Source organism: Podarcis filfolensis (assembly GCF_964270895.1).
Source record: "Podarcis filfolensis genome assembly, chromosome: 6".
Lineage (NCBI taxonomy): Eukaryota > Metazoa > Chordata > Lepidosauria > Squamata > Lacertidae > Podarcis > Podarcis filfolensis.
In genome coordinates this window covers 24,990,820-25,002,359 of record NC_139609.1, presented here as the reverse complement: position 1 = coordinate 25,002,359, position 11,540 = coordinate 24,990,820, and positions in this window count along the sequence as shown.

The window sequence follows — 11,540 nt, the reverse complement described above, 5'->3', positions numbered from 1 at the left end:
CCTGGTCAGTGGTGCAGCCAGGAATGGGCCTTAAGGCTATAGTCCGGGACCCTGCAACCCAGCCCCCACCCCCATGACCATCCAAAGAGTGGCAGCTATGGAAAACAGTCCCCGCATCACCACCTGGGCCAGTATGGGCAAGCCAGGGCCCCTGAAGGAAGCATGCTTCCTCCTTCTTAAAAACATTATAGACTTGGGGTGGCCAGACAGGCATGTATGTTGTTACAGAGGCTTATCATATTGTTTTTATTTTAAATATATTATTACATTCCATCCCAATCTCTGAGCGGTGAGCGATTCCAGGGGTGCCAGATGCATTTCCCAGAGTCTGTGGTTTCTTTCGGACAATGGGGCAGAGCGGAGACTGTGGTGTCTTTAGGATATATGGTTTATTTACACATATATACAACCAGAATCTAGATGGAGAGAGTGCAGACAATTCACATCCCAAGAGGGTCCTGTTCCTTCCATTGCTGCAGCCTCAGATTCCAAGAGACCCCAAACATTGTATCTGGCCCTCTCCGCAGCATAAAACAGACAGCGCACTTTGTGCTCTGCCCCCTTCCACCTTGCAAAACTGACACTTCTTTCCTTTTTATTTACCTTATTGCCCACTGCAGTTCTGTCCCTCCCTCCTAAAACTCTGACCTTTTGTCTCTGCTAACGTATCTCCTTAGAGAAGGGCTTTTGCCATTTGCTGTCCAACCCAGAAAGTCTCTGTTAATGGCCTTTTTAATGGGACATGCTCTGGTCCATGGGGTCACGAAGAGTCGGACACGACTAAACGACTAAACAACAACAAAATGGGACATCACCCATTTCTTTGTGCTCTATTAATCCATCTCTCCTGGCCATTACTTCATCAGGAAGCCAGCCTGGCTTATATTTTTACATGCTAACTTCAATGTCCTGCTCCCCAGAATTAGAAGAGGGGGGTTCAGAATTAGAAGGGGAGTCCAGGCACCTCACAAACTTAGAACAACCTTCTGTACCAGAAAATGGTGCTCCCCTAACCCCCCAATAAACCAAAGTCTGTTTTATTCTCAAAGTCATGATGGCACTAAGATTTAAGTGAGTTTAAAATCTGAAAGTGCACATTCTCAAAGTATTGATTTTGGTTATACTGTAATCGGGTTTTTAACTTTATCCACCTCACCGCACCCCCATGTTTCAGGAATGCAGACACACAGTTGTAGAGCACGGAATCACAGCTCTGGGTGGGTGGGTGCATAATGTCAACCGTGTGCTTCGTAACTAAAGCAATACACGTGGATTTTCTTAGGGGGTCCCCCATAAGGCCATTAAGTTCTGTGTCCAAAATCACCTGGCTGCATCGCTGTTCCCGGCCACAAATAATTTCTGCAAACGGCTCCCCTGCCTTGTGGCTTTTAGATAGGAAACTATCTCTTCTGTCTAGGTTGTAAGCAATGTTATACAGCTCACATTTGACCTTCATTCTCTTAACGTATTGTTTCATTCATTAGTAAAAGCCAGCAGGAGCAGATTAGATCTAATGAAGAAAATGTGTTCCGTTCGCATTTATTACCAGTGACAAAACATCACCAGTGGGATGCCTGCTTTTCCTACTGGTGCCAATTCTCTTGATATTATCACTAGCTTTGTAACATTCAGTACTTTTTTTCTTTTTGGTCAGGGCCTCAGCACAGAAAATATACTAATCTCAGATTTCATTGCCTATAAAAGGAAATGTCTTGGTCTCATGGTTAATGGGGGAAAGCATTGAAATATGACTTGAACCTTAAACATACAAAGCTTTTTTTAAAAAATGCATTTTTCTCCACATATCCTGTTACAGAGTATAGTAAGAAAAACCACTGGATTAGAAAGGAGGAGATATTGTAATATTGGGGGTTAGATATGGGAAGGTTAATGGGGAAATAGAACTGCTTAACGTTTTTTACGATATACGATATCTTTATTGTCATTGTCCCATGCAGAACAATGAAATTTTTTGGAACACTCTGGCCAGGCACATCCTTTTGGTGGATGCAAACTGAAGGTGATACACAGAGCTATGGGAACTAAATAGTTACACGTTTGCTTTTTGATGCAGGACGATTCTGGGAATGTTCTGAGTATGGAAAACTGATTATAGAAGGGGACAAACCTCCCCCCCCCCCCAGCTAAGGATGAGGTGATCCAAATCTTTGTGTGTAAAGGACAGAATGTAGTTTTAAGTCATAGACAGGCGGGGCGGGGACACACACAGAAAGCTGAATTTGGGCTCCATATGCATCATGGGGCTCTGGCTATCACCCTGGAGATATGATATGGGAGCAGTGGGCTTTGGTGTCAGTTTTAATGTTTAAGCTGCGTCTCCCTCTATGTTCAAGCCTAGGGAGGGAGGTAGAATTTAAAACCAGGTATTACAAAAAAAAACCCAACCCCCCCCAACTACAACGTCACCTCCTTTCAAAGGCAGCCAACCCCAAGTGAGTGTTGTGTCCTTGAACTTCTCATCGCTCAGAGAAGTGGGATGAGCATCAACTATGTATGTGTTGCCATGAAGTATGTGCCACTAAAATGGATTTTTCAGTGATGGCAGCACTTCAGTAGTCGGTGGCAGACAGGAGCATTGCTAGCTGATTAAAGAACTCAGGATACAGACCCATGACACAGATTTGCAGACAATTTGTGTATGCCTCAGTTTTAAATTAAAATGGTGGGTGGCTGGGACCTCATCAGCACTTGTGTTTTTCAGTGTGCCCAGTCATCCTAAAAGCAAAGTAAAATAAATAAATTTAAGCTTGGGAAGAAGAGGGGAAAGGCAAGGTATCATGGGCATTCCACCATAGCTCCAGGTTAAAAGAAAAGCTGCTGGCTTTTTAACAAAAGTTGTTTCCAGTGTTTTTTTCAATTCATTATAAATCATTTCCCAGAAAGCTTTTGCTATCTTACAAGTCCACCACATATGAAAAAAGGTACCGTACTTTCCTTTTCAGGTCATTTTCTCCGAGGCATGCCAACCTGCCCAGGTGTGGAACACTTAAGTCTGAGGCCACAGTTGGGACTCTAAAAGTCCGCTTCTGACTGTGCCTTGGCAAGTGGAACTTGAATTTCTCACCTTTAAAATTTGGCAAGCCTCCTGAGACTGGCATTAGTCATAAGTGTTTGTTCAGCTTCCCAGCAAGGCACAAAGCCACATGAAACTTTGGTACAGGTCTGGAGGAGATCAGACAATGTTATTTTGCGGAGGGGGGGCATTAACTGCAAACCCCGATGAGCTGTAAATAAACACTTACGGATTGTATCACAAAACCCATACTTTGTGGCACAAAATGAGTACAACACTTAAGCATACTAGATTTGGAAGTTTTCAGTTGCTGGATCTCAGTACAGATACAGTATTTGGGTGGGGCGATGTTCGATTAAGTTTTTCAGTATAATGTTGAAGAGAGCTTCCTGAAAGTGAAATGAGAATGACAAGAGCAAAGAAGAAGGGAGAGAAGAGGAGTATTCTGGAAGTAGGGGGAGAAAGTGAAGGGTAAATGACCTTTTAGCAGCTTGCATGTTCAAAAGAATACTGCTCTTGAAGCAGCAATAATATCCAAAACCTACCTGGCTGTAATAGAATAAAGCGGAATAGGAAACATATGTTTGGCAATTATATGATTGGTGCTTGATATTTTACAAAGCATTTCAGTGTTAAAGAAGATACAAAAATGCAAAGCATATACATTTGAATTTTGTGCCGTCCATTGCACGCATGGTGACCTTACCACTCTAATGGAACACTGTAATTGTAAAAAGAGTCCAGTATTTTACCAAATTAAAAGATGGTACTCATCTGTGTGCAGAAGGCACACAGGGAGGAGACATCCTTTAGTGCTGGAACGTTTTGTTTTAAATGAAGACTAGTGTTCATAATTATAGAGAACCACTACTAGACTGTGCTAATTTCTAGTTCTTTTCTGTAAGTCACCCACAGCCCAAATTCATTTTAAACATTGGGAATTTGTGATCAGATGCTATCAATACAGAAAGCAACTGATCCTTAATATGAAATTTCATTTTAGCCATTATCAGCCACTATAATTCTTATCTATATTAAAACCTATATTTTTTGTTTTGCTTCTTTCCAACTTCACATTTATATTCTGGGGTTTGTGAGCATAGCTTTTTTAAGAAGAAGAAGAAGAAGAAGAAGAAGAAGAAGAAGAAGAAGAAGAAGTCTGTCCAGACATCGATTTTGAAATATCCATAAGCGTAATTTAGGATCCAATGATGACTGCCAAGAAAATCTGTCATCATCTATTATTTGCTACAAAGCAAGCATGAGAGAAACACAGGTGCCTCGCAGCATCCACAGTCATTCAAAAAGCAGATGAAACCCTTTTGGGACAAAATGATGAAAAGAGAAATCTGTCAACATAGTTTGCAGAATGAGAGCTGGGAAAGTCTGTACCTAGTAGAACAAATGTAACAAAAACCAAAAAGGAAAGAAAGAAGAGAGTAGCTATTGCTAGACACTGTGTCCACTACAGTACTTAAAGTGAAATTACATGAGTATAGAAACATTTATCTCCAAGGGTTTGTACCAGCATGCTGCCATTAAGTATATGAAAGACAGGGCTGTGGTTCTCTGTTTTAAAAAGAAAAGAAAGTCTTAGCCATACAATGACGTGGCTGTTCTCTCAATTCTGGGAATATGAGTCTTTCCAGTGAGATTAATAATAATTGACACCTCAGTACAACAGCCCTCCATGTGTGGTAGAGACGTGGTAACTCCTCACCAGATTTTTAACTCTTCCATATTTCAGGTGGGGGTGGGTGGGCAGCGAGAAACACCCATTGCTCTGCTTTCTGCATGCATAAAATCCATCAGTGTTAATAAAAAATGAAGGAAATCCAGTTCAGATTGAAAGTATAAATCTGCAGCTCCTCTTCTGCAGGTACAAAGCTTTGTGCATGCCAGAGGGGTTACAATGGCAATCCAGTGTTGATAACTGGTCTCTGTTATTGAGTGGCTCTTAGGGGGCTGCCTGTGATCTAAAATGATGCTGATGGATATGCACATCTGAGCCTTCATCAGCTGAGCAGCCTTCACATAGCACCTTTTATTTTGTCGCTGTTATCGATCACTTTGGCATCTCGTCTTCCCTTCTTCCAGGGGGTTCAAGGTGGTGTACATGACTCCACCCCCATCCCATTTTATCGTGAAGTTGAGACTATGATGTAGTTAGGTAATTTTAGGCCATGGTGGGGAACATGATGCCCTCCAGATGTTGTTGGACTGCAGTACCCATCAGCCTCAGCCAGCATGGGCAATGGCCAGGGATGATGTGAGATGTAGGCCAGCAACATCTGGAGAGTCACAGGTTTCCTGCAGTTGCTTTAGACTTTGGAGTGATGGTTTTATGGGGCTCCTTCTTTAGATGCTAACAGTATTAATGTGTTAATTCAGCCCTGCTGTGTTTGGAGCTTCTCTTGCTTTTTCTGTTGAATTCTACCCCAAATATTGCCCATTTCCTCTGTTCATGTTTAACTGCAAAATACAGCTCAAACCTAAAAGCAACTCAATTAGCAAGCCTGAGCCTAGTGTCTTTTGTAGTGTTATGGCACTATTTGTTGTACCTACATAAGGAGGAAAGAGCAGACTTACACCCATCTTCAATGCCCTCCCACCTCTGGTATTTGAAGCTGAGTACACATGACATTAGCCACAACTCATATGCATCCTACACTTTCTTTAAAAGTGCAGCTTTTTAAGAAATACCACTGTTTGATGCATTTCTCCTCAAACCAACATCCATCCGATTTGAAAACATATTGCTGTTAAGCCGAAGTATGTACATTTCAGACAGAAGACAATGCATGTGCAAATGACAGTTTCATTGAATTGGAGTTTGAGGGGTGGGTTGCAGGCATGGGAAAAGGAACCTGGTAATGCACATTGGGTGGAAACATCTCCATCCTCTGGTGTGTAAAGCAATGTAAAAACACAAAAATGTAACAGCCACAAACCCCTTACAGTCTCTCATCTCTTCCCCCCTCCTCCAAATGTTCTAAAATAGTGCTTTCTTGTGACCAGTCTCTGTTTCAGGATGTCCTTTCAATATTCATACAATATTCTCCCTGCCCGGGAGGACTCCCCTGAGTGAGTGCCTGAGGGCCCTGCTCTTGCCACTTACCATCTGGCCTGGGGCGGGGCCTGAAGCCTCACAAGGACTGCTTGCTGCCGCTGCCCAGGAGGACTCCCCTGAGTGAGTGCCTGAGGGCCCTGCTCTTGCCACTTACCACCTGGCCCAGGGCGGGGCCTGACAGGCCTCACTAGGACAGTTGTTACTGCCGGAGGGGCACAGAGTGTTTTTAAAATGTTTTTTTTTTATAAAAAAAAATTCTTTTGGATTTTTTGTATGTGGGGGGTGGGGGGGTGGATGTTTGGTTGGGCTTGGGGAATTTATTTTTAATGTTTTTGTAATTTTTACATTTTTTTGTTTGTATTGTTTTATTGGTTTTGTTTGTTTGTTTAAGGTGTTATTTTGTTCTTAGGGGGAGGGGTCAGGGCTGCCAGGGAGTGGACCCCAGCCCACAAAATGGCTGGGGCATGTTCCACGGGGGGATGCACTGGGACAACCGATCTCAGTGATCACGGGTAGGAGGAGGAGTTACGCTAAGACTAGACCATGTCATTACAGAGGGGGCAGGTTTAGTCATTGTCTGAGGACTATTCCTGCCTCCGGGTCTGGTCCTGACCGGATGGATACTAGAATCAGCAAGGGATACCCACATGACCTGAAGGTGCTGCTGTGCAATGCCAGGTCAATGATTCATAAGGCCACTGCCATCCATGACTTGATCACGGATGGAGGACTTGACCTGGCATGTGTAACAGAGACTTGGTTGGATGAAGCAGATGGGCCTGTCCTTGCCGCTGCTTGTCCACCAGGTTTCTCTTACGCACAGCAACCCAGGTCATGTGGGCGGGGAGGGGGGGTTGCAGTGATTTTTAGGAAGTCATTAGTTTGTACCAGGCGTCCTATTGGGAAGACCCAGTTTTCCGAGTGCATGTTCTGGAAGTTGGGCAATAGGGGCAGTACAGGATTCCTTTTGGTGTACCGACCTCCCCGCTGCACCAAGGATTCCCTGCCCGAGCTGCTTCAGGTCGTGGCGGATGTTCTCCTGGAGACACCTAGCTTGGTCGTCCTAGAGGATTTTAACATCCATGCCGACACGACCTTACAAGGGGCCGCTCGGGACTTCGTGGAAAGCATGGCCTCCATGGGGCTGTCCCTGAATAAGTCTGGCCCAACCCAAGGACATGCCTTGGACCTGGTGTTTACCTCTATGGATGTTGGTGATCTGACACTAAGTAAAAGCGAAACGAAAGAAGTGCCATGGTCAGATCACTTCCTGGTGCAACTGGACTTCTCTGCGACCCATCCCCTCTGCAGGGAAGTGGGACCAATTTGGATGGTCCGCCCCCACCACTTAATGGATCCGAATGGTTTCCAGAGAGTGGTAGGGGATGCTTTATCCCATGTTGATGGCCTTTCAGCTGATTCCCTGGTGGCCCGCTGGAATGTGGAGTTAACCAGGGCTATTGACTGTTTGGCTCCAAAGCGCCCTCTCCGATTGCATGGAGCCCAGACAGCCCCATGGTTTTCCACGGATCTGAGGGCAATGAAACAATCGTTGAGACGGCTAGAGCGCTGGTGGCGGATAACTCTTTCCGAATCTGACCGGACACAGGTTAGAGCTCAATGTCGAGCCTACCAAGTGGCGATAGCAACGGCGAAGAAGAATTTCTTCACTGCCTCTATTGCATCTGCAGAAAACAGCAGCAGGAGACTTTTTCAGGTGGTTCACAATTTAGCGGAACCACCTGCAACATCGGGGCCCAGTACGGGCCACATGTTCTCCTGCAATGATTTTGCAAAGTTTTTTTGCAGATAAAATCGCTCAGATTCAGGAAGAAGTAGACTCCACCATGGGAGCAGGGCCGGGGCGGGAGAGTGCTAGAGTTCTGTCTAGTCAAGTTGAGTGGGATCAATTCTAATCTGTTACCTCCGAGGATGTGGACAGGCTGCTTGGACGAGTGAAACCAACCACCTGTCTCCTAGATCCTTGCCCATCCTGGCTTATAAAAGCTAGCTGGGAAGCACTGGGCGATGGGCTTCGTGGGGTGGTGAATGCTTCCCTCCGTGAGGGAGCCTTCCCAGACCCGCTGAAAGAGGCGGTTATTAAACCGCTTCTTAAAAAACCATCTTTAGATGCGGCCACGATGGCCAACTATCGCCCAGTCTCAAATCTTCCATTCTTGGGCAAGGTGATTGAGCGAGCGGTTGCCGAACAACTCCAGGCATCCCTTCCAGTCGGGATTCAGGCCTCATCATGGGACTGAAACTGCCTTGGTCGCACTGGTTGATGATCTCCGGCGGGCTAGGGACAAAGGTGAGAGCTGTTTCCTAGTTCTGCTGGATCTCTCAGTGGCGTTTGATACCATCGACCATAACATCCTTCTGGACCGTCTTGAGGGGCTGGGAGCTGGGGGCACTGTCATACAGTGGTTCCGCTCCTTCCTCCTGGGCCGTGTTCAGAAAGTGGTGGTGGGGGATGAGTGTTCAGACCCCTGGGCTCTCACTTGTGGGGTGCCTCAGGGTTCTGTCCTCTCCCCCATGCTTTTCAACATTTACATGCAGCCGCTGGGAGAGATCATCAGGAGGTTTGGGCTGGGTGTTCATCAGTATGCGGATGATACCCAGCTCTACCTCTCTTTTAAATCAGAACCAGTGAAGGCGGTGAAGGTCCTGTGTGAGTGTCTGGAGGCGGTTGGAGGATGGATGGTGGCTAACAGATTGGGGTTGAATCCTGACAAGACAGAAGTACTGTTTTTTGGGGACAGGAGGCGGGCAGGTGTGGAGGATTCCCTGGTCCTGAATGGGGTAACTGTGCCCCTGAAGGACCAGGTGCGCAGCCTGGGAGTCATTTTGGACTCACAGCTGTCCATGGAGGCACAGGTCAAATCTGTGTCCAGGGCAGCTGTTTACCAGCTCCATCTGGTACGTAGGCTGAGACCCTATCTGCCTGTGGACTGTCTCGCCAGAGTGGTGCATGCTCTGGTTATCTCCCGCTTGGACTACTGCAATGCATTCTACGTGGGGCTACCTTTGAAGGTGACTCGGAAACTACAACTAATCCAGAATGCGGCAGCTAGACTGGTGACTGGGAGCGGCCGCCGAGACCATATAACACCGGTCTTGAAAGACCTACATTGGCTCCCAGTACGTTTCCGAGCACAATTCAAAGTGTTGGTGCTGACCTTTAAAGCCCTAAACAGCCTCGGTCCAGTATATCTGAAGGAGCGTCTCCACCCCCCATCATTCTGCCCGGACGCTGAGGTCCAGCGCCGAGGACCTTCTGGCAGTTCCCTCATTGTGAGAAGCAAAGCTACAGGGAACCAGGCAGAGGGCCTTCTCGGTAGTGGCGCCTGCCCTGTGGAATGCCCTCCAGCAGATGTCAAAGCGATAAACAACTACCTGACATTCAGAAGACATATTAAGGCAGCCCTGTTCAGGGAAGTTTTTAACGTGTGATATTTTACTGTATTTTTGGTTTCTATGGAAGCCGCCCAGAGTGGCTGGGGAGGCCCAGCCAGATGGGCGGGGTATAAATAATAAATTATTATTATTATTATTATTATTATTATTATTATTATTATTATGTGTTTTGCACTGTCCATAGTGGCTGTTGCACCGGCCGGAGGTGTGAGGAGACACTCTAGCAATGGAGCACATTTGTCCCAGTGATTGGATAGGCTAATGTTTCAGTCCGCTGCCTCTAAGTTCCACTCATCTACAAAACATTTGTAGGAGTTGTCATATGTTATGTGTGCACATGCGCATTCTGCCTCTTCTGCCTATGACAGGCAGCAGTTCAGCAGGTAATGTGTTTATTGTACCAAAGATATGCAATAATAGGCAATGACATTGTGAATCTCTCTCACTCTTGCTCTCTCTTTCTCAAAAGCACATAAACCCTGCCAGGGCAAATGTAGCTACTCCTCTTATGAAGTCATCCCACATATCCACAATTCCCTGTGATGGAGCCAAGGGATAAAATAATTGAAGACTAAATTACAGGAAGTGTGTGTGTGTGTGTGTGTGTGTGTGTGTGTGTGTGTAGTTAGATTCAAGTGATGTTTAGGCAGGGAGAGAATCAGCACAGCCACTGATCTAGTCCAGCAATGGCTTCTTTTCTTTTTTAACAAGCATCTGTATCTCTCGTGCACCATGTGTTAGAAATTAGTGGCTATTTCAGATTCCTAAGGCAAAGTTTCCTGCATGTTATTTTTCCATAACGTTGCTACAAAGCTCTGAATGGCAAGGGATTCTTTACTGATCTTGATGTTTCTCCCCTTTTTGGCAAAAAACGATGAGCAGTTTACGCTCCAGTAGTTAATAACTGCCAATTCTCCCTTTGGCTATCCCCTGGCTCCATGATCTTAGTACACAGTTCCCAATATGTTTTCATAATAACTTTTTCCACAAATTCTCCTTCACTTGAGCCTTCCTTCTCCTCATAGCACCTTCCCTAAATCCCAGAACTTCCAACAGCCTCTTAACCCACCAAATGCCCTCTGCTAAATGTATATTGGTTAAGAGTGTTTGTTAAATTATATGAAGGAAAAGAAAGAATGCAGCTTTTGTAGGAATTTATTGGTGGGTGCACTGTTGTTATTCAATAGGGGGGAGAAGCACCCTGCACATGCTCAGATGCCCATAAAGCTATTTTACCAACTGATGTGTGGTAAAATTCTTCTTATCTGGCAGGATGATTCACACAGACAACCATTTTATTGTATGTGCCTACTATGTGGTAAAATCCTCATTACCACCTGGAAGGAATTATAAGCATGGTCTCACTGCAGGTAGCTGAAATGATTATATTACCTTGAGAAGAGTTTATCCCAGAGTAGTTGTCATTTTGAGTGGACTCAGATGTGACCAACTATCACTATGATTAGGCCAGAGTTTTACCCTGGGGTATTTATTTATTTAAAATATTTATATCCCACTCTTTTGATGCAAAAGCACCACTCAGGGTGGCTTACAACATTTCAAATGACAATTTCATAAAAAACAACCAAGTGAGAAGAGGAGAACACCTTATCCTCTCTCAATCTGGGGGTTCCCTATGCAGCTGATGTAGCTCTCCTGTCCTAGGGGGTCCCCCAGCGGGTGCTTCCCACCCCCTTCATCCAACCAGTTCATGACACGGGTGCGGCTGCTGCGCGATCCTGGGCCCACCAACATCCTCATAGCTGCATTCTGGGCCAGCTGAAGCATCCCAGTTAATTTTTAAAAGATAGCTACCCAAAGTGGAGGGCGTCGCAGCAATCAAGTGTTTCCCAAATTTAGAGGTCTCCAGCTGTTTGAGGACTACAACTCCCATCATCCCTCGCTAGTGGGACCAGCAGTCAGGGATGATGGGAATTGTAGTCCTCCAAAGAACAGCTTTAAGGACCAAAGTTTGGGGGAAACAATCCATTTTGGTTGTATCTAAGGTCGTGTGCCTGT